Source organism: Anolis carolinensis, chromosome 1 (genome assembly GCF_035594765.1).
Source record: "Anolis carolinensis isolate JA03-04 chromosome 1, rAnoCar3.1.pri, whole genome shotgun sequence".
Lineage (NCBI taxonomy): Eukaryota > Metazoa > Chordata > Lepidosauria > Squamata > Dactyloidae > Anolis > Anolis carolinensis.
This window is the reverse complement of record NC_085841.1, coordinates 64,478,152-64,502,090: the sequence shown is the minus strand read 5'-3', so window position 1 is coordinate 64,502,090 and position 23,939 is coordinate 64,478,152. Positions and strand designations below refer to the sequence as shown.

The window sequence follows — 23,939 nt, the reverse complement described above, 5'->3', positions numbered from 1 at the left end:
TACAACAGATTGCTTTAAAATGCTGAGCAGCTGTTCCTAAGTATACAGTAGCATGACTTGTGTAAACTAAGGAGGAAAAAATGGCTCTATCATGCCTTGCATAAGGCTGATCTTCATCACTAAGATTGTGTAAGAGTTTCACAATGAAGGTAAGATCCTTCTCTTGTCCCTAGCATTAGTGAATGGGTAGGCCTTTATATCATTGCATGTATTGATTCCTCATGCATGTTTTCTTCCATTTAAGAACATGGATTCTTCAGAACCCCTGAAAAAAGATTAAATGAAGTAACAGTAATGAATCAGACACAGAATGTTCCAGTAGAGTTATGTTACAGAATAATCACTCCATCATACCCATGGTCTACAAATGGCCTAGATTTCCTTCTAGAACATCTTTGTTCACAAAGCAGAAAACAAGACGATGTGGCTCAAGAGGTGCTATTTCAAAAGGTAGCCCAAAAAGGTAAGAATCAGAGAATCTTAGAGTTTGGAAGTGTCTGAAAGAGTTCCATGGATAAAAGTGTCATACAGTATTATCAAAGTTTTCCCATGCATAATGAGTCTTCAGTTGTTGTAGGATAATTTATACTGTTATCAATATCATATCACTCTAATATCACCCCACTGGATTTAGTGCTGTTTATACTACCATCACTTTCATAATAATTGGCATTAGTGGCCTATTCTGCAGCTCTATATTAGACTATTACAGCACGCTATTCATAGATAAGAGTGTAGTTGCAAGAAATCTTTGACTGCCCTGTTCGTATGGCTCTACCAGTGGAGAAGATTATTGGCTCGTAATATTTCCACTGGATTCCTTCTAATTTTTATATTCATAATATTTTCTATTTCCCTTATAACCAATTCCCAAAAATCTTTTACATGTTTACAATTACTTTTAATTAAAAAAAGAGGATGAGAAAGATAAGAGGGGGGGGGGATTAATAGACATGCTATTAACAGCAGCTAGATTACTAATTGCAAAATATTGGAAAGGAGAAATGAAAATACAAATTATTGAATGGTATAAAGAAGTTTGGAGAATGGCACTGAATGACAAACTAACATCAAATTTAAAAGTAAAGAAGGGATTGTGGGAAAAATGATTTTGAAAATATTTGGAGAAAATTTCTAGAAAAATTATTGGAAAAAGCAGACGGGAATTTACCTCCAAATGAGGAATTGAACTTTTGGTGGGACTACAGAAGAAGAGATGGCTCTGGAGAAGGGGAGCACAGGGGTGAATGTAAATAACAGAGGGAGAACTGTATAGAATATGTTTATATAATTATAACTTTTTCTCAAATAATAATAATAAAAATTAATTTAAAAAATAAAAAATAATAAAAAAGATTGGCTCTGCAAAAAAAAGAGAAGATTATTGGCTAGCATATAATTTGCTAGGTTTGAAGGTGGCAACCCTTGTAAGCCCTTCATTTTTATGAAAGCTGACTAAAGCCAGTGTCCTCTCAACAGAAGAGAGTTCTGGATATACCTGAATAACTCCTTGAGCAGCATGAGGTGAAATCATAGCAGAAATGTGGGCACAACTGCCTGATGTTATTGATTCCAGTCAACAAACCAGGCAGTGTAATCTGTCTGCTTTTGTTCCGTTCACTTAGGGGTGTGTTCTCATTAGCCCCCCATGGATAGTCAACCTGTCAGCAGGTCTGCACTCCAACTGCCTGACCTCTGGCTTCAACTCATTCTTCCACAAATTAATTTCCCAAATTGACAAATTAAAGTGCACACTATGCCCAAGGTCACTAAATCACACTGGGTTCTGGTAAATGTCAAGCAGCATTGGGCAGAGGGAGAAAGGGAAAGAGATGAAAGTCTAGGTTGGTGAGAGTGAAGGGAGAAAAGTCTAAATGCAATTGATTTATCCCCCAGGCACATAGACACACAGAGCAGGGGGGCAGGGGGCTGCCTTAAAAATCATGATAGACCCTTAAAAAGTATTAGTGCAGGAACAAAAAACTGAAGCTCTGGAAAATGTGGTTGTTCAGTTGCTTCCTTGTTTCAAGTAGACAGTTTATCTATTGTGATTCATTCTTGCCCATTTTAAAATCTATATCAGAAACCCTGGTCTCCATCTCCTTTGAACTCAGTAAGTTCAAGAGAGTGGACCTTCTCTGTGGTTATGCTAGAACCTAAGCTTGTCAAAGTTACTTGGATATCTACAAGCCCCAGAAACCCTCAGTGGCTATGGTGCTTGACAATTCTGAAAGTTCTGCTTCAAAAATACAACTTTTCAAAATGGTCCAGTATTACAGTTGTTTTGGACCAGGGACGGTAGTTGCGGGAGCTTTTATGTGTTGTTAAATTACAATACCTACTACCTAGATATGTTTTCTAGGAGGCTATGCTTTCTGAAAGTTGTAATCCAGCATTTTGTAGCCTATGTATTTCCCATTTGCTTTAGACCTAAATGCCATGTCCTCCGACATTTCACAGATAAAAACTAGCCAATAAACATCAGAGCATGGTTAAGATGGCAAGTGTTCTTGAGGAAGAACATATGAACCAAAAGAGGGTGCAGCAGTTCACTTTTGTGTCAGCCTATAGGGAAGCATAGGATTCTACCCCTTCCTCTCCTCCTGCTGAGTTGAGTTCAAACTAGTTTTGCACTTTGGACTCAATTTGCAGCATCTGAAGAAGAGAAAGATTGGAAAAGGAGAGACATTTTAAAACTCGGATGATAGAGGAGTAATCAGAACTGTCTCTATTAAAACAAGATAATTGGAAGAAATGAAATACCATTGTTCCTTCCAAATATAGCAGATCCACTGAACCAGTGGTACTCAGAGAAATGTTGATTTATTAAGATCCTATTGATTTATTGAGTGCACTTTGATTTTGACTAAAAATTAAAAATTTGTCTTATTTTTGTTGTTATTGTTTTAATCTATTAAGCAGAATAACAATTATTACAGGCAAATAATCTTTATCTCTTACCAGAGTATATTAAAAATGACGCAGGAGACATTCTGAGTATCACATGGTGAGATCCAAGAATCTATAAAAGAGAAGTTTCAGCTTTTAATAGTAATTAGGTCAGGCATCCTCAAACTGTGGCCCTCCAGCTCTTTGGGCCTTCAACTCCCAGAAGCCCTGGCCATCTTGTTCAATGGTCAGGAATTCTGGGAGTTGGAGGCCCAAACAACTAAACGGCTACAGTTTGAGGATGCCTGCTTCATAGGAAGCAATGACTTAGCATTAATAACCCTCTGAAACATCCTCTGTTCGAAGACCTTTTTGGATGGATGCAATAGTCTTTTCCCCCAATTGTCTGGTGTCTTCAAAATGCTGCAGAATGTTGTGGTGCTACATTATCATGTGCTGTCTAAAAATGCTAGAAATTATAACCTGACACATCTGAAGAGCACCGGTTTGGAGAAGGCTAGTCCCATTCTTCTCTTCTTTGCTTTGCCTGGCCACAATTAATTATGCATCACGTTTCTATCATCTAACAATCTGGGGTGTAATAGCTGTTCCTTGAAGTAAGAAAATGATCACATCAGAAATGTCTTAATGTTGCTCTTAAGATCCCTAATTGATTCTGCTGGCCTGGTATCGACTTGCAAGGCATTCCAAAGCATCGGAACATTAACAAGCAAATGCTCTGGCACCAGCTGTCTTAAGCCTAAATCTAGTCTCCACCAGAAGGCTGGCATTAGATGTCTTCTCATTTTACATGTTTTCATTTTTTACAACAACATTCCAGTGCTTTGGAGCTACTGTGGACTTGTTCAGTAGGAGATCTGATGACCTAAAAATGAATTCTGGATTCAGTCTCATCCCCTATTCATTTCTTTCCCCTTTAATACACCTTCCCCAGGGAAAGGAAGGTGACAGGAATTAATAATTTGAAACAAATACATTTGCTTAAATATTTTATAGCATATTAAGGTGCTGATTTTTCTCCAAACTACAGATATAAAATTCCAGTGTGTCGAAGTGGCTTGAGTGTTAGACTCAGAGTCTTGAAAACCAGAGTTTAAATTCCCAGAAGAGCATAAAAACCCACTGGCTAACATTGGGCAAGTCCTATAGTTTCAGAATAAGGCAATGGCAAACACTACTACTCCTGAACAAATTTTGTTGAAAAACCTCAATGATAGAGTTGTCTTAGAAACATCATAGGTTAGACACAACATGATGATACATACAAATAACAATGTTTAGCATTATTTAATTAATAATGTAGGTATTCCATAAGTTTCATTTTTGTTGTGAGTACAGTGCAACTCCCGTTATCTGCAAGCAATGTGTTCTTGGCTTTCATTGAAACTAGTGAGCCGCATTGAAATTAAAAAACTTCAAACCCAAGAATACCATAGAGTCATACTGGAGGACCTAAAACAGTGGTTCCCAACCTGTGGGCCACGAGATGTAAAATAAGGTCAGCGAGACATGCAAGGAGAATCAGCTATAGCTTATGGTTTTCTGTGGGTGAACAGGTGGCGAATACTGGATGGCACATGTTCTGTATCAGAAACTAGAGCTGATGTGGTCTATCCAGTGCAATTTTCTGAATCGGCACCCGCAAATAACCAAACCAAATCTAAAGTTGACCAAAAACTGATTTGTAACCCTTTTAGTACTAATGTTGGATAGAGGTCCTTGGTCAAGTGGTTCCTGGTGGAAAAAAAAGGTTGGAACTACTCGTCTAGATAATACTTAGAGAGGCTGTATTTTACTAGAAATGGATACAGAGGCCATTAAAAGGATTGTAGCACAAGTAGTCAAAATTGGTTGAGACTAGAGAATTTCAAATTAAGGGTCAGGCATCATATTGAATAAGTTTGAATTCTTTAAAGTGTGTATAGAACTAGTCATTTTTCAAGACAGAAGCCAACGGTGAGGACTCCAAGTCTGGATCAGAACAATGGCATGCAAGGGAAGGTGTTAATCATTTTCTTCCCACACATTTTTCTTGCCAAAATAACACATCTAAACGCAATGCTCTTTTCAAAAATTTGTAAATTAAAGTAGATAAATCAGTATGACAATACACACTTACTGGACTAAAACATGGGTGTGGATTTGAGAAGAACAATCTCAAATTAGCTCCTCTGTGCAGAGTTAATATTCTTCAAAGCTGGAAGTCAGGGTGTTATCAGCTGAGTAGTTGTACTTCTTGATATCAGACTAATAACCCTCTCCCAAGCATTTCACAAATGAAAACAAGGACACATCTGCCAAGCAACACCAGGGTGTGGTTAAGTTGGCAAACATTATTAATGAGGGAGAACACCTAAGCTAGGAACAGCTGCAGCAGTATTATTATTATTTTTTTGCTCTGAGAGAAAAAAACAAGATTTCGGCCCTCCTCCCTCTGACTGCAAACTACTTGGAACTCATTTTCAGCAAATAAAGTAAGCTGAGGACAGAGGGGGAACATTTGAGGAGCATGGAGAAACTAGTAATTTAAAAAATTGCTGAAAATTTGAGACAATAGGAGATTAATTGGAGGGGGAGTTGAAGGTATACAGCAGACTGGCCAAAATTACTTTCTGTAACTATTTCCTACGTTATTTGGAGCCCACTAAACAAATAATTATTAGAAGCCCCCAATGGCACGGTGAGTTAAACCACTGAGCTGCTGAATTTGCTGACCAAAAGGTCGGCATTTCGAATCCAGGGAGCGGAGTGAGCCCCCGCTGTCAGCTGCAGCTTCTGCCAACTTAGCAGTTGGAAAACGTGTAAATGTGAGTAGATCAATAGGTACCGCTCCAGCAGGAAAGTAACAGTGCTCCATGCAGTCATGCTAGCCACATGACCTTGGAGACACCTACAAACAATGCCGGCTCTTCGGCTTAGAAATGGAGATGAGCACTTAACGGCAGGGGAAAACCTTTACCTTTTAACCAAATTGTTTATTTGGAAAACCCAGGGGAGATGCTCAGTGGGAGCTTTTGTCCTCACTTTCTTTTCAGGATTCAGAGGATATTTTCTTTGGCCACCCCCAGATTGTGAAATGGCCTGCCAGAGGAAAGCCATCTGCTGAAAACTTTCTGATTTTGAAACTGTTGTTATTACCAGTTTGAGCGTTGATGAATCTGCATGGAAAAGACTGTTGTGCATAATGCAGAGACCTGAAGAACATATTAGTGGCAGCTGGTGACTTCTGTGTCAGTGAGGTAGTGAATCCATGTGGCATGTTAATCTGGACTCTAAAGTAGACATCTAAGGTTTTATTTGGGAGACACCTCAGATAGCCCCTTTAATGTGCAGACTAAAAGACAAAGTGCATTCACCACTGCCACGGATTTGAAATCCACTAGCTCTCACAGAACTCAGGGAATCAAACTGAAAAAATGCACTGGAGCTAGCTTCTATACAGCTTTGAAAAAGGTTACTATACATCATGTAGGGGCCAGAATTCTGCATGGGAAATATTCAAAAAAATGACTTCAAGCTATGTTGTTAGAAAAAGTACATAAAATGCAGTTTAAATGTTTACTAATTTTCAGTAGATTGCCTGAATCGAATTCATGGGCCACAATCTGAAAGCATCTAAACTACACATTTAAAGCAATATGGTACCACTTTAATAGGCATGGCTCTACCCCAGTGGTTCTCAACCTGTGGGTCCCCAGATGTTTTGGCCTTCAACTCCCAGAAATCCTAACAGCTGGTAAACTAGCTGGGATATCTGGGGATTGTAGGCCAAAATACCCGAAGAAGATCCACAGGTGGAGAACCACTGCTCTACCCTATATAATTCTGTCATTTGTAATTCAGTGAGGAATTAACAATTCTCTGATGAAAGGTCTAATCCAGTCCCTTTACTGTAGCATTAACTCCTTATTAATGCTGGAAATCACAGGATTCTGTAGGACAGAATCATTACAGTTAAGGTGATATCAAACTGCTATAACTGTGTATTGTGGAAGCAGTTGACAGCATCTTCACTGAGAATCTCCCTCCTAGAGAAAATTATTTGTCAATCTACAAGTCATTATAAAAAAAGATGTATACCATATTGTATCTGTGTGCTGAAGATTGACAAATGACAGATTTCCACTTGAAAATAGATTGAGGATCAGTGCAAAATCCTGATAAAAGAAATGGGTAGAATTGTTCTTGAAATCATGGACAATCTGTACAGTCTTCTTCAGTGATGTACCTTAGACATGGGTTTTAAGTCACATTTATAAGAAAGGAATATTGTGACTGTGTCTCACAGTTGAAGCCTTGGGGGCACACAAAGGTTATAGTATTAGAATTGGTAGCTGAGACCTTCCTATTTTAAAATGATTTGTAAGACTTTTTAAAATTACCAGTAAGACATATATTAACTAGGCTTGAGCAAATTTTTCGTTATTTCGTTAAATTCGTTAAAAATTCGTTTCGTAAGCAGTTTTGAATTGATATTGAACCATCTGCTCACTGCCCTTACAAATATTACGAATTTGAATAATAAAAGTACCTTTTTTCGTTTGTTTCTGATGTCTTCGGATGAAGCTGTAGCCCCTCTGAGAGGAGAAGCCATGTTGGCATGCCTAAGGGAGAGGCATGGCCATCGATCTGCTAGCATTTTAAAAAAAATGTTGCTTCAAAAATCCCCAAAAATCAGTGGATGGGTCAAACACTATGAAACTTGATAGGCAAAGAGTACTTAATTTTTGCTTCCATTCTGGCAAATTTCATCATAATAGCTTTCAAAATGCAGGAGAACGAAGCCTCTGAATATTGACCATTAATGAAGCAATTCGCCATAACGAGAGAAAAAACTCCATTTCCCAGAAGCCTTAGCAAGCCAATCAAAGTGGAAGGAAGAAGGACAGGGAGGCGTGGCTATCGATCTGCTAACATTTTTTTAAAATGTTGCTTCAGAAATCCCCAGAAATCAGTGGATGGGTCAAACATTATGAAACTTGATAGGCTAAGTGTACTTAATTTTTGCTTCCATTCTGGCAAATTTCATCATAATAGCTTTCAAAATGCAGGAGAACGAAGCCTCTGAATATTGACCATTAATGAAGCAATTCGCCATAACGAGAGAAAAAACTCCATTTCCCAGAAGCCTTAGCAAGCCAATCAAAGTGGAAGGAAGAAGGACAGGGAGGCGTAGCTATCGATCTGCTAACATTTTAAAAAAATGTTGCTTCAGAAATCCCCAAAAATCAGTGGATGGGTCAAACATTATGAAACTTGATAGGCTAAGAGTACTTAATTTTTGCTTTCATTCTGGCAAATTTCATCATAATAGCTTTCAAAATGCAGGAGAACGAAGCCTCTGAATATTGACCATTTATAAAAGCATTGGGCTGAAGCAAACGTTTCTCCAATAGTACTATGCCCACTTGCAAACTACAATTCCCAGGTGTTCCAGGCCCTCTCTCCTCTTAACATTCCCCACCCCCTTTTGTCCTCACTTAGAATCATAGCGTCATTGAACAGTAGAGTTGGAAGAGACCTCGTGGGCCATCCAGCCCAACCCCTTCTGCCAGGCAGGAAGACACCATCCAATCCCTCCCAACAGATGGCCATCCAGCCTCTGCTTAAAAGCCTCCAAAGAAGAAACCTCCACCACAGCCCGGGGAGAGAGTTCCACAGCTGAACAGCTCACAGTGAGGAAGTTCTTCCTAATGTTCAGGTGAAATCTCCTTTCCTGTAGTTTAAAGCCATTGTTCAGTGTCCTAGTCTGCAGGGCAGCAGAAAACAAGCTTGCTCCCTCCTCTCTATGACTTCCCCTCACATATTATACATCATGTCTCCTCTCAGCCTTCTTTTCTGCAGGCTAAATATGCCCAGTTCTTCAAGCCACTCCTCATAGGGCTTGTTCTCCAGACCCTAGATCATTTTAGTTGCCCTCCTCTGACCATCTTGACCAAACTTTCATACAGTATGTGAATTCTTGGAAGGTATGAGAAGTTTAGAGAGAAGGAGGGAGGAAGAGGTTTGAATTTTGGACTCCAATTGTGGCTTGATTCCCCACTCTGCCACCCACTTGGGCAAGTCACACACTCTCAGCCCAGAAAAGCCAATGAAACAGGAAATAGCACTTTCAAACCAGGAACTAATTTCCTTATTCAGAGGCTGATGGCCATCTGTCAGGAAGGATTTGATGGTGTACTATGATTTCTGTTCCTGGGTGATAAATGTCATTTCCTAATTGGTTCTGTCATAGAAACATGGCAAAATCTATGACACTGCCTGAACTTTGTGCAAGCGACATGGATGGAACATATTATGGTTTGGTCCACCAATTTAACAAAGTTTCAGCCACAAAAACAAAGTTTCTGAAGTAGAACAATGACTTTCACAGTAAAGACAACCCAATGAAACAGGAACTAAGACTTTCAAACCAGGAACAGATTTCTGCAATTATTAAAAAATGGTTTATTATAAAAGCTATGAAAATTCGCCAAAAATCAGAGGATAAGGGAAACGTTCCAAATTTTGGTGAGCTATCAGTGTTAAATGTGTTCTACCATTGTACCAAGTTTGAAGAAGATCACTCAAAAAATGAGGGCGGGAGAGTCCTGTAAAATCTCCCCTCATGCTGTTTTTTTTTGGCCGGTGCGCATGCGCGTCCGCCATTATAACGAATTAATTTAGAAAATAACGAATTTTCATTAATTTTGAATTTTTTGGGGGGCAAAATTCGGAAATGACATCAGAAACGAAACGCTGGCGCCCCCTACTTTTGAAACGAGTTTAGAATCAATTTTTTCATGGATCGCTCAAGCCTAATATTAACCTCTGGGGAAATTTAAAAAGTAATAACAAGACCTCCATTCATAGCACAGGGGAAAAACAGTCACATTTCTGTCATATTGACAATGCAAGTTTGAGTTGCTCAAGACACACTCAAATGAGGCATTTTCGTTATGGCTATTCACCATTAACTATGCATACTGTGTTGTGTATTTTCAGTAGACGATAGGAAATATGACAGTAAAACTGTTTCTTTTCTGGTCCCTGTTGGTTTTGTTCTCAAGGTAAATGGGTAAATGTTGGTATTTACAGAAGATTTAAACATTTAAGCAACAGACATTACACCATTTCAAAATTGGCTTTCAGTAGAGAACTGATGAGATATTTACATCAGAATCTTGCAATTCTTTTAGCTGTGCATACAGTTGTACATATTTCTGAAATCCACATGATACTTCTTTTATCCCAGAGTATTCCATGAGAACTCAATGAACAAATTACATCTTTTTATTCACACCTATTACGGGCTTTCTCCCCCTACCCCCACTAAGTTTCAGAACAAATTGAGGAAAGATTGGGTGGTTCCTGCAATATTTTCTGACAGTAAAGCCTACTGACAAGCCTCAACTTGCAAAAGGAAATATTATTTGTCCAGCATCCTATATGAATCAGGGTAACAGAGCATTTTGTTCCAGCCAGTGTTGTAAAGAAACAAGAGACCATGGTGTGGGTAGATGTGGAAGTGGCACCTTCAGCAACCTCCTAGGTAAATTCAGCTATTTCTGTTCCAACACTTTCTGCAACAATTGACAATCTGAACCCACCCACAAATTCAACTCTGCTACATCCAGGAACATGGACTTCTTTTGGCATCTATTCTTAATTCTGAGGAAAATTGATTCAGAACTGGAAACTTTAATAGTAGCTTTTGTTGAAGCTTGAGACAAATGGATTAGAAAATTCCTCTATGGCCCCATCTACACTGACCATTTAATGCAGTTTCAAACTGGTACTGAATAAAGAAATTTTGCTGTGTAGATTATTACATAAGAAATCCCGGAACCAGTCTGGGGCCCAGATAGAATTACACAAACCACAGAACACTGCTATGTACTTTTGTAGATGTTTATTGTGTGACTGCCACAGTTTGAATCTAGCTTCGAACTGGATTAAATGGTCAGTGTAGGTGAGGAAGAAAATGGAAGTAACTATTTTCATGTATGTTGGGAATAAAACTCTGTAATGACCTTATTTTTCTGATTATTGATGATCCAAAAGATGTTAAAGAGGTTCTTAATTTAGGACATATTCTGCTGAGCAGATGCTGTACTGATATTTTACTTGGAACTGTATGCAGATTCACTGGGATACCACTAAACAATTTGTTACTAAATATAAAGCTAGAAACAAATTACGTTCCACGTGTATTTATATAGATATTCTTGATAGACTCCATGAAGGTATCCAGCCACCACAACCATATTGATCTAGCAGTGACTCATATCACACAGACATTGGAAGGTCCATTTCAATAACTGATAGGCTAAAGAACAGTTTGTGTCAGGTGGAAAGTGCAGGAATGATATCTAGAATCACTAGAGCCAAAAAACCTATTGAAATCTTGTCAACAGAAAAGAAAATGAGAAACTATGGACACACCTGGACTATTGGAATTTTGATAATGTAATGTATGGACTTCGTCACACCATATCTTCTCCTTCCTTACAACAAAAAAATCTGCCTCCCTTAATAGACCAGACTTTTTTTTTTATAAAGGATAATTATTGACAGGTGGTATTAAATGAATCTTCACCCCTTCTATGCATATTTTACACACTTCATGAACAATACAATTTCCTTTGTTCTCCTCCCAACAAAATAGGAAATGTTAAGTTTTATACAAGGTGTGCCCCACTGTAGCTGATAAAATGACACAGGGAAGATGCCTAAACACAATCACCAGGTACTTTATATCTCCATATCAAATTATGGAGATATCATTATCTGTCATCAAGTTGACTTCAAGTCATGGCAACCCTAGTCATTCACTGCCCTGCTCAGTTCTTGCAAACTCATAATTGTTTGGTGCTATTTAAGTACTAGGGTCCAGAAATTGGTAAGTATGGCTTGACTTCAAAATATCCAAAGTTTGACAATGCTTAGAGATGCAGTAGGGTCTCTTTCTCTGGACATCTTCGTAAAGAGGCTGGATGGCTTCCTACTAGGGATGTTCTACCTGGAGATTATGTAGTGAGCAGAGAGTTGGGTCTGATGGCCCTTTTCAAACTCTGTGATTTTATAAATGTGTTTCAAAGCTTTTTATATTAATGTTTATTATAGGATGGTTTATTTAATGTTTTTAAAAATTATTATAAACATTTAGAAATACTTTATGTCAATCTTTGATGTAAGCTGATATTAACATGCCTAGAGAAAGGTGGGATATAAATTAAATACAAATAAGAACTACTCAGCTATAAATGAAGCTAAAATCATCTCAGGTTAGGGCAGTAAGACCTTGCTTTCCATTACTGCTAGATTTAGACCTCAGGAGAACATTTTTGAGAGCTGAGCGTCTCTCTCATTGCTTCTACTCCACAGTGAATAGTGAATAATAACAAATCTGTATGCTTCCTCCAATTGTTCTGCAGTTCCAACTTTGCCTGCTTCTCAGAGAAGGCACTTAATGGACATTTATTCAGCAGAGCAGCAAAAGTTTTCTATAATTTCTTAATGGATTCCTGAAATACTGTGTAATAGAAGAAAGGTAGCTATCAAAAGGCCAAACCTGGACCCTAAACATGACTACAGGTGATGCTGAAAGTGAGAAACTCTGCAGGAAAACTCACAAATGAGTCTGAGTACTGAACAGTTTATAATTAATTTTTCCAATTTCTCAAATGAGACACTGCTGAATTCACCAGAACTAAGCCCTGAATGACATTGAATCTCATTTTGAGAAATGGGAATGAGTCAGAGAAGCAAACATTTTACGTAATGCCATTGTTTTGCATGTCCTCTGGCCAAACGTTTGCAGTTTGCTGCCCAAAACAGGATTATAGTGCATGTGTAGAGTCTGAATTGTTCTGAAATCTTTCTGCATCTATGTAGTCCCATAATTTCGCTACACATTCGTTTTGTTTAATTCTATTTGTTATGTTAGTCATAGCTTGCTTAGCAAGCTGAGACTAATAACCGTCCAGTGATGACATTTTCACACCAGGTACCTTCCTCATCCAAAGAACAATGAGGAGCTCTTAAATAGGGAATGCAGTCCATGCGTTTTCATTTCTGAACATTCAGCACTTTGCCTCATGAGTTGTAAAGGTAATAATGTAGACAAACTCACCTGCTGTGAAGCATGGCACAGATTCAGGGGTATAGCTATCGAAGGGACAAATGAGGACATGGGTTCTCCTTTGAAATTTTCATTCAGTTCTCAAGTTTCTCTCATTGAAGCAATGTGACATTGAAAATCGTTCACATCTCAGATTAATATTGGCTGCATTTCCATTGTCTTGGTAAATTTGCCTCCTCCCTTTTTTAGTGCCTAAATTCTATTTTTAAATGTTCAACGAGTTTTAAGTTTCTGCAATACTGTAAGTTTGAGACTAACACCAATTTTAATGGAAGGATAGAAATATATGGAAGGCAATGCCCTCATGTTGCTCCCCAGAACTATTGCCTGCTCATAATCCCTCATCAATATGCCTGCATGAATTCCCCACAATCCACATGCTTTTAAGCAAATCCTATATTTGATCTTGGAATGTTCCAGGGTTGTCAATACAATCTTTGGCTTTTATGTTATTTTCATGCAAGTTTAACTTGCTCATTAGTTAACTTGCTCACATTTTTACTCCACATTTGGCTTTTACTTGCTTGTTTATATAAAAAGATACAATAGAGTTGGAGACTAAGAAACAAAAAATTTAAATAATATTTTTCCACAACATCTGAAACAAAAACATCTGTTAACATATTGTTATTTTAAGAACAAAATCAATTTTCCCACTTAGCAAACTGAAGATTACTTTTCCATCTCCTCACTCCTGGTTATGACATTGTGCCATTAAAACTATAGATTGAGTATCCCTTATCAGAAAATCCAAAATACTCCAAAATCTCACACGACTGGCTGAAATAGTTACACTTTTGCTTTCTGATGGTTCAGTGTAGACAAATTTTGTTTTGTGCACAAAATTACCTTCAGACTGTGTATACACCAATATATATTAAATGTTAATGAATTTCATATATTTGAGTACTATCTTCAAGATATCTCATTCTTTACATGCAAATATTCCAAAACTGAAGAAAAAAAATTAAAAATGCTTCTGGTCTAAAGCATTTCAAATAAAGAATACTCAACCTGTCCTGGGAAAACACCATATAAGTATTTGTAAACAGTTCCTTAGATGATCATTCTTGAATGGAGATAGATGACCTGTAAGCATTCCTCACTTTATACAGTACTAGCTGTACCCGGCCACGCGTTGCTGTGGCGTAGTCCTTAGTGGGGTTTTCTTCGTGGCATGGAAGGTGGCCTAAAGAGGATTCCCCGTAGGTATGAAGCAGCCAGCCTTTGATGCTGCAAGGTTATTCAATGGTATTCAAGTTGGCCGATAATGGAGTCCCCTAGGTATGAAGCAGCCAGGCCTTGATGCTGTAAGGCTATTCAATGGTATTGAAGTTGGCCATCAATGGAGTCCCCTAGGCATGAAGCAGCCAGGCTTTGATGCTGCAAGGCTATTCAATGGTATTGAAGTTGGGCAACAATGGAGTCCCCTAGGTATGAAGCAGCCAGCCTTTGATGCTGCAAGGCTATTCAATGGTATTGAAGTTGGGCAACAATGGAGTCCCCTAGGTATGAAGCAGCCAGGCATTGATGCTGCAAGGCTATTCAATGGTATTAAAGTTGGCCATCAATGGAGTCCCCTAGGCATGAAGCAGCCAGGCTTTGATGCTGCAAGGCTATTCAATGGTATTGAAGTTGGACAACAATGGAGTCCCCTAGGTATGAAGCAGCCAGGCATTGATTCTGTAAGGCTATTCAATGGTATTCAAGTTGGCCATCAATTGAGTCCCCTAGGTATGAAGTAGCCAGGCATTGATGCTGCAAGGCTATTCAATGGTATTGAAGTTGGCCATCAATGGAGTCCCCTAGGCATGAAGCAGCCAAGCTTTGATGCTGCAAGGGTATTCAATGGTATTCAAGTTGGCCTGGAGGAGGTACCTGTGACTTCCTTGTCATCGGTGTGGTTGGCTGGCGTGTTCTCTGAGTTGGGGAAGAAGCTGAGGAGGGTGCTCTGGTAAGAGATCATGATGATGGCGGCGAGTGAGGGGAAGGAGGCAGCCAGAAGGAGAAGCTGTGGCTCCGGCTCCCAGGGGGGCGGGGCTTGCGAGCAGGGCGCGCGCAGGGAACAGCCGTTGTCGGCAGGCCGGGGAGTGACGTCATGGGAGGAGGGGTAACAGAGAGAGGGAAAGGCAAAGCTGGGCATTCCCTCTCCCGCCCTTGTTTTGGAGGAGTGTGGGGTGAGTGGGTCCTGTGGAGGTTCTGACCCGATGTTTTGTTGTTTCAACCTGGAGGCATGGATAATGGATTCTGTTGTCAAATTTGGAGTTTGGAGGGTGTTTAGTTTTGTTGTTTTGCTTGGTGCCCGAATTCCATCACTCTTTTATATATATAGATGTTTATCACCAACATTCTTCTCTGATTAGTTCTGACCTTCTCTATCTACTTGTCAATAATGATACCATCCCTATTTTTTATGTTTGAGACAGCAGCTTCACTGAGTCTGGCCAAGCACTCAAGCACTAAGCAAAGACTGCTAAAAACCACTGAGAAGAATTTCTTTAGGGAAAAAAGAAACCACACAAGTCATGTCAATATGAAATAAGATACAATTTTTAATATAACTGAATCCCTCCCTCCATTGGCTCCCACTCCCACATGTACTCAGTTCTCATATTATGAGAGCATTTTGACATTACACAAACCTGAGAATTCTGCCTCCTTATAAATATCAGCATACCCCAACAACTGAGCACATGATGCACTTTGCATCTGTGGGTTGTGCATCATAAAATCTGAAAGCAGCAAGACCCAACACTCGTAACTTGTCTCTCCTCTTGAAGTTATAGAGCAGAATATATTCATAGGATCATAACATTGGAAAAGACCCCAAGGGCCATCCAATCCAACCCATTACCATACAGGAACAAACAATCAAGGCACTCCTGACATAAGGCCATCCAACCTCTGTTTATAAACTCTTAAAGAAACAGGCTCCACAATACTCTGAGACAATGTATTCTACTGTCAAACTGCTCTTTCCATCAAGATATTCTTACATTTTAATGAAATTTTCAAAATATACCTGCAAATATACTTGATCAATGATATCAAGTGAGGATTGTCCTGGCTATTGCTATGTGCCTTCAAGTTGACTCTCACAGCAGCTCTTATCATAGGGTTTCCCTTGCAAGATACATTCAGATAAAGCTTGCTGTGGTCTTTCTCTACATTCATCTTTTTCTACAATAGATCAGTGGTCTAATGGGGCACAACAAAATGCTTTTTTTTCCATTTATGTGGGGCACAAACAAAGCAGTTTGCACCATCTTTCCAATATTGACACACATGCTATGCCAATATGTGAGTGCTCTTGCTCATGAAGGTGGAGAGCAAATTTTGTCTCTGAAATTCACAGATGACCACCTGTGTCCCAAATGGATTAGAATTGAGAAGATGGATTAGAATTGAGGTCTCTGATCTAAAACTGGAATTCTGGGTAGAAAATTAAAACATTTAGATTTCACAGAATAGCTTTAGGTTCATTTAATGGTGGAGCAGGTGAACAACTTTTTCTACAAGGGAATATTGTGAAAAATTAAGCCTTCGTTAGTTAAAAACATTAATATAATTTTGGCTTTGGACTTCACCATGAACTCGTAAGTACATTCCCAAATGAGAAAGATCAATGGGTTACCTCCGAAACCACTCACTCTACTGGAAAATTTACTTGAAGTTAATGCAAAAACAAAACAAAGCCTGTAGAGCTCTGGGAGTTGGGCCAATACCACATGCAATTCACAAAGTAGATCTTGCTGTCACAGTGACTGGCAATTATAGACAGGCAGATATGTTTAAAGCAGCCTTTACAGTTTAAAGAAAGACAATAAGTCTCAGACTCAGTGATGAAGATCATAGAGTTTTGCAGAAGATACAAATTTGAACTAGAAAAACCTCTAGATGCAAGAAGGGAGGAGGATGCAACATTAGTGAAAGGAGGGGAGGAAGGCAAAGGAACAAGGATTTGTGGTGAAGGAGAAGAAAATAAAAATAAAAAAGAAAATTGATAGTGAAAGTTTTTGGAATGAGGAATGTAGATTAATTGGCTATGGTGAATAGGGAGGAAATCGACAAGAACTTTGGTAATGAATGGGAACTATCTTTGAACTTTTTGGGAAGAAGGAAAAACATTTTACAATATGCTCAGTAAGTTGGTCTTTGTTAGAATTTTTGCTTGTAATTTTTAGATGATGATTCTTGGGCTAGAGGGAAGAATGAGTGAATGTTTTACTGGGAAGGAAGGGCATATGAATGTCTTCAACCTAAAGGACAGGAGGTCACTATAATGGGAGGGGTGGAAGGGGGGAATACTATAATGGGAAACAATTATTCTAGGCGATGTTCAGAAGACTAGATTTTGGGAGGGAGGAGAGGAAGCAATTATACCAACCTATTGTATTTATCTTGATGAAAAAATATAATTTCTGCAATATGATTGCAAAAATAAAAACTTGAGATATATAAAACATTAATTATTACTAAGAGACAATCCTGGAGCTATGAAGAACTGTAAATCTCTATTTCTGTCTCTTATCTTCTCGTTGAGTTGACTCTTTCAGCTTGCCTTGAATGTTCTTATGATAAAAGCTGCTGTGAGAGTCAACTTGAAGACACATAACAATAGCCAGGAAAATCCTCACTTGATATCATTGGTCAAGTATATTTGCTGGTTCTTATCCATTACCCAGTAAGAATATTGATCTTGATGCATCACCATCAACATTTTCTGCAGCTTCTCATGTATAACTGTGCATGTATAAACATGTGTATTGAAGCAAATGTTCTATTTTTGTTCTCAGTAATAAAATGCACATTTTTTTGTTCTTTCTTTGTCCTCAAATCCAGTGGATTACTGAGGGTTGCTAGAGAGAACACAGTAAGGGAAAAGAACATTATCTAGTATCTGTTCAGAACTAACACAAAAAGTCATATTTTTCAGTCGTCAAGCATCAGAACTGCTTTGCAAAATTTAGAGCCAAACTGTTCATCTGGAGTTCAGAATACAATGTTCCCTCACTTATCGCGTGGGTTAGGTTCCAGGACCACCTGCAATAAGTGAAAATCTACGAATTAGGGACACTATATTTATTTTAATATTTATACATTATTTTAGTAGTTATACACTATTTTAAGTCTTTATCAACCAATCATGTGTCGATAAATCTCCTCCTCCTCCTCCTCCTGTTGCCACTTGGGCTCCTTTTCTCTCCCTTTGGCTTCTCCTTCTTCCCTTCCTTAGGCTGTAAATTGTATTTTTTATTATTTATAATAGTTGTTTAGAGTTGATTGAAAAACCACGAAACAGCAAATCCACCAAAAGTGAACCACGAAGTAGTGAGGGAAAACTGTATAAGATACTGGATCAAAAATAATTTCATTGCACATTCTTCAGCTTTCACCTTAAATCAACAGGATTACATTAAGTCGTGGCCAACTTGCCCCACTGATTTCAATGGGACTGAAATTCCATTGACTTAGGCCCCATCTACATAGGCACTAAAATTCAGATTGAAACCAGATTAAGGTCAAGGTGTCTACAAAATGTACACCTCCAGTGCTATCTCCAACTTGTGTCCAGTCTGAAACTATATTATTTTTAAAAGCTCACTGGAAATTTGGGATGAAACCATAAAATATGCTGAAGCTAATCACTGCATAAACAAATGCAGTGCTGCAAATTGAAAGATGCATGTGGAGTGCTTGACAAGCCTAATGCTTCAGCTTTCAGAAAGAGAACCTGGATACACACTTCCAAGTGAAGGTTAAAAAAGCTGCTCCCTGGCAAGGAAAGCACAGCATTCCCATGGGAATACTCAGTGGCCTTCTCTTGCCTTGCTCTGCTAAAGTCAACTGCTGATCAGCTGTTTTCACACAGTGCATTTACCAGAGGAGTCGATTAAAAAAAAAACCCTTGGCTCAAATCTGGAAACAGTGCAGCTTTGTGTACTCCTTTTCAGCTTGCAGACAGTTTGTGGGGTGCTCGTGTAAGCACTCCAAAGTGAACTGGATTTCTTAAATCTACAGCATGATCAGATTAATTAGCTGTGTGGAAGTAGTCTATGTCTAGATCTAGCCCAGTGCAGACATTTTAGATCTACTGTAAATAATCTATAAACTGTGAAATTTTAGTCAAAAATCAACCCAAAATGTAGGTCAACTTATCAACAGTACACTATAAGTTTAATGTAAGTAATGTAACTTAAATCTTATCAAAAGGAGCAGAATGGTGAAAGGCCAGAGCTTAATCCTTTCAGACAATATCTAAAAGAAATACTACTACTCTCATCTCTGTGGTGCTGCTTCTAACCTTTTTGAATGTCTGAGAAAATGATGGCAGTGACCAGGGATGGCTGGCCCCCTGAGGTAGTGCTGTCAGAATGACCCTCCATTTACCCACAGACAATATCTAAATCCATAATTTTGCCCCCAAACCTGCCTTCAACTTATGCGTGAGGTTGACATATATGGTATTTGATGTCCATTGTCATTTGCTCAAATTAATTTGCTGTTTAGTGGAAATTTATCTCCATGCATGCTCCTATGTTTACTACCTGCCCTGAAACTAATGCAGGGTGCACTCACTTTATTGATAAAGTAAAAATCTCTTAATGTTAAGCTACCATCACATTGCACATTTGCCTCTCTTTACCAGAAGAAATCAGACATGAAACAATGAAGCACATAATGTGACACAATCATGATATAGCAAGGAAGGCAATCCTCCAGATAGGGTTGCTGTATGTCTTTCGGGCTGTGTGGCCATGTTCCAGAAGTATTCTCTCCTGATGTTTCGCCCATATCTATGGCAAGCATCCTCAGAGGTTGTGAGGTATGGAAAAACTAAGCAAGGACTGTTTATATATATCTGTGGGAAATCCAGGGTGAGGGAAGAACTTTTGTCAGCTGGAAGCCAGCTTAAATGTTCCAGTTAATCACCCTAATTTGCATTGAATGGCTACACCCAGCCACCTTCTGCCTGGGGGCATTCTCTGTTAACTGCCCCTAGTTCCCATTTATCAGAGTGTTGCTTCTTATTTACTGTTCTGATTTTTGAGTTTTTTAATACTGGTAGCCAGATTTTGTTCATTTTCATGGTTTCCTCCTTTCTGTTGAAGTTGTCCACATGTTCGTGAATTTCAATGGCTTCTCTGTGTAGTCTGACATGATAGTTGTTGGAGTGGTCAAGCATTTCAGTGTTCTCAAATAATATACTGTGTCCAGGTTGGTTCATCAAGTGCTCTGCTATGGCTGATTTCTCTGGTTGAATTAGTCTGTTAAGGTGGTTCAGGAACTTGCTTAACATGCATCCACCCAAACTTCCAATTCACCATGGAAAAAGAAAAGGAAGGAAAACTGCCATTTCTAGATGTTCTGGTCATCTGCAAACCCAATCGACAATTGGGCCACACAGTTTACAGAAAACCTACACACACAGATAGATACCTTCATAAAAACTCAAATCATCACCCAAGTCAAAAAAGAAGCACAATCAAAGCCCTGACAGACCATGCACAAAGAATCTGCGAACCTCACCTCCTCCAAGGTGAACTAAACCACCTAAACTGGGCTCTACAGGCCAATGGATACTCCACCACAGACATCAGAAGAGCTGCAAGGCCAAGAACAAGCCATGAGAGTCAAGACAAAGATCCACCCAGAGGAAAGGTGTTTTTACCATTCCCTTTACCATCAAGGGAACCACTGACTGTATAGGCAAACTGATGTAGAAGCACAACCTACAAACTATCTACAGACCCACAAAGAAAATCCAACAAATGCTACAGTCAGCGAAAGACAAGAGGGATCTTCTCTTCTCTGCAGGAGTCTACTGTATACCATGCAGCTGTGGACAAGTCTACATAGGAACCACCAAACTCAGCGCCCAACCAAGAGTTCAAAGAACATGAAAGGCACTACAGACTAATTCAACCAGAGAAATCAGCCATAGCAGAGCACTTGATGAACCAACCTGGACACAGTATATTACTTGAGAACACAGAAATGCTTGACCACTCCAACAACTATCATGTCAGACTACACAGAGAAGCCAATGAAATTCACAAACATGTGGACAACTTCAGCAGAAAGGAGGAAACCATGAAAACCCTCCAGATATTTTGGGCTTTAGCTCCCAAGGGTCCCAATCATTACCCGTTTTGATTGGAGTTTCTTCCAACTAAAGTCTAGAACAGCCAGAGAGCAAAAGGTTCTCCACACTTGTGATATCAAGTAAAGAACTTAACACAGTCGTGTTACTTTATTTTATAACAACCTGCTGCCAAGCACTAAATATTTTTCTGTCCTTAAGAATCTATGAAGCTGAAATAGTTTTAAATGCTCCTATCAAGTGATTAACTTTAATACTGAATGTGAACAGTGAGCACTAACATTATTGCATCAGTTTCTTAATTGTCTAAGCTTGGGTTTCACACAATTGCCCATCTAAGACCATTACCTCATGCATTTTTCTTGTTCTCTGTTGAGATTAATATGCTTGCTCTCCAAGGAAAGACCTACATAATTTATCAAGAGCTACTGCAGCTAAAACCACTGTGTCTATAAATTTAATGTAAAATGTCTCTGCCAGCTGATAACAGAGCTACCGAATAATAAATCTGCACATGCTCTTTACTTATGACAGCATCAAATTATATGACACATCGATTCTTCAAAGGTCAACAAAGAATCATGCAAGAGCTAACCCTGTAGGAGGGTGACCATTATCTAATAATAGAATCAAAAGGTTGGAAGTCACTGAAAGGTCAGAACTCAGAGTCTTTGTCCAAACCCAGTAGTGTGGCAGAAATCACTAAATCTAAACCAGGTTTGACAGGTGTTTATCTAACCTACATATAGTCATCCTGTGGACCACAGGTCATGTTCAGCCAACAAGGCATATTGCATCCCATTGCTTATGATATTGATTTTTTTATGGAATTGTGGGTTTTTATTAAACTTTTAAAAACATTGCACCCTATACATAGTTTGAAAATGTAATAGAAATAAGCTTCAAAATTGGAATCAGAATTGGTGGGATGAGGCAGCTACCTCAAAGACAGAGACTGGGAAAGGTTTTAGAAGACACAGAAGTGTCTGGTAAGCAGCCTGTTCCTGTGGTCTATAAACTACAGTAACATTGAACTGTCACTCCAATCATTTTTGTATATGGAATATGGAGAAGAAATACCATCTAGTTTGTTTTCTCAGGAAGCAAAATGTTTTAGCTGACCCTGCACACAGATATTTATTTTACAGAGATGGCTAGCATCAGGTTCATTTTATGACAGTATTTATCTTACAGAGGTCAATTAGATGTTGGTATTATCTTCCACACTTTTCAATAATGAAAGCTACCCCATCATACTGTGATAATACCCATCACCATAACCATTCCATTGCTACTGAAGACGTACATGGATTGCATAACCATCAAGCTATGTTCCCATAACCAGATGCAAACTGATGATTCAGATTATCCACTGAATCTTATGGAAGGCCCCAGCATATCTTGACAGAAAGTTTCCTTGGTCAGCATGTGGTTATGGGGACATAGTCAGATGCTTCTCTGGTCCACCTTATGCTTTCCATCACAGTGCAGTAGAGAGTCCTGGTTGTGGTGAACAGGTGAACCATATCTCACTAAGATCTACATGCAGAGCTCTCATGGTTATGTTTCATCATGTAAGTTTTTGACCTGTGCTTAGAAGCCTGATGGTGCACTATAGCTGTTGCAGGTGGTAGCAGAAAAGGGAAGCAAGCAAGGCAGTGGAGGAAAATGGTGTTCAGAACAGACATTTACCTGACTTCTCTTTCTGCTAGTGTGTAACCCTGGAAAAATGTAAATGCTAGTGGTAAAATGTACAAACAGGATTGTATCTGTAATTTAGTGATGTATTACTGGAGGAGCAAAGTTTTTCTGACCTCCTTGTATTCATATGATGACAAACATAAAATACATTACAGAATGGTGGACATCTCGATAGATATTTTCATGTGCAAAGCCTTCAAGGTATAATCTTTCAGGACATTGCTGGGCAAATGGCTACAGTCCCAGATTCATTGTTTTTTGTTTTGTCTCTGTATGTGTGTGTGAGTGGAATTGGTTTAGTAATTTGAAGTATTTCCTATTTGGAGCACAATCAGGACAAATTCTCTATTAATTTGGCTCCCCTTAGGAGGTGTGATCCATTGCAAGAGAAAAGACACACACATGGTGGCCATGGCTGGTCCATGTCTTTTCAAGTTCAAGCTGAAGAACCCAGCCTTTGATCTTTGTATGTGTTTGCCTTTTGTTATGCTCAGTGTCTAACTGTGGTCTCCCCTATTCTTCCAAAAGGGTAGAGGAAAAATCTTCGAAAACCTCTGGAAACAGATAACCATGCTCGAGGAACGGGATATAGATAAAAGTCAACATATCCCCTTAGTGTGTTGGGATTGAAGTGATTCAGAAAAAGAATGAAATAAGAAATAAAAAGAGGCATTTGGGACAAAGGAGAAGACATGAAAATAATTGCCCTTCAAGCCAGCTGGAATTTGGCAAGTGTCAGCTCTAGCTGGCTGTGCTTTGTCTTCACTTAAGATCTCCATTAAAGTCTGATTTGCAACTTCCTAATTCCCTTGTCATTTCTCATAATTTATTATGACAAGCTGTGGGGCTAAAATGAACACATAAGCTATGCTGAATTACGTTTTCAGCTTTCAAGCCTTAGTTGAAGAAAATGGAGACTAATTGATGTTCTTCTACAGTTCATCCAGGATCTTCCAGCAATCTAAACATAGCACAATTTTGTCATTCCTTTTCTATGAAGATCAATAGCAAGCCTTTAACATGGCAGCTTTCAACAGCTCAATGGCCTTGTAGACATAGCATTAAAGCATAACATATGTCGCCTTGTACTATCACATGTTC

The 23,939-nt window shown here is 38.9% G+C and overlaps 1 long non-coding RNA gene across 1 annotated transcript; it reads left to right on the top strand.

Moving 5' to 3' along the window:
- On the top strand, positions 1–23,642 carry LOC103282055 (uncharacterized). Its single transcript, XR_507807.3, has 3 exons — positions 1–149; positions 245–463; positions 23,367–23,642. It is a non-coding gene; the product is annotated as an uncharacterized LOC103282055 (long non-coding RNA).
- The last annotated feature ends 297 nt before the right edge of the window (positions 23,643–23,939 follow it).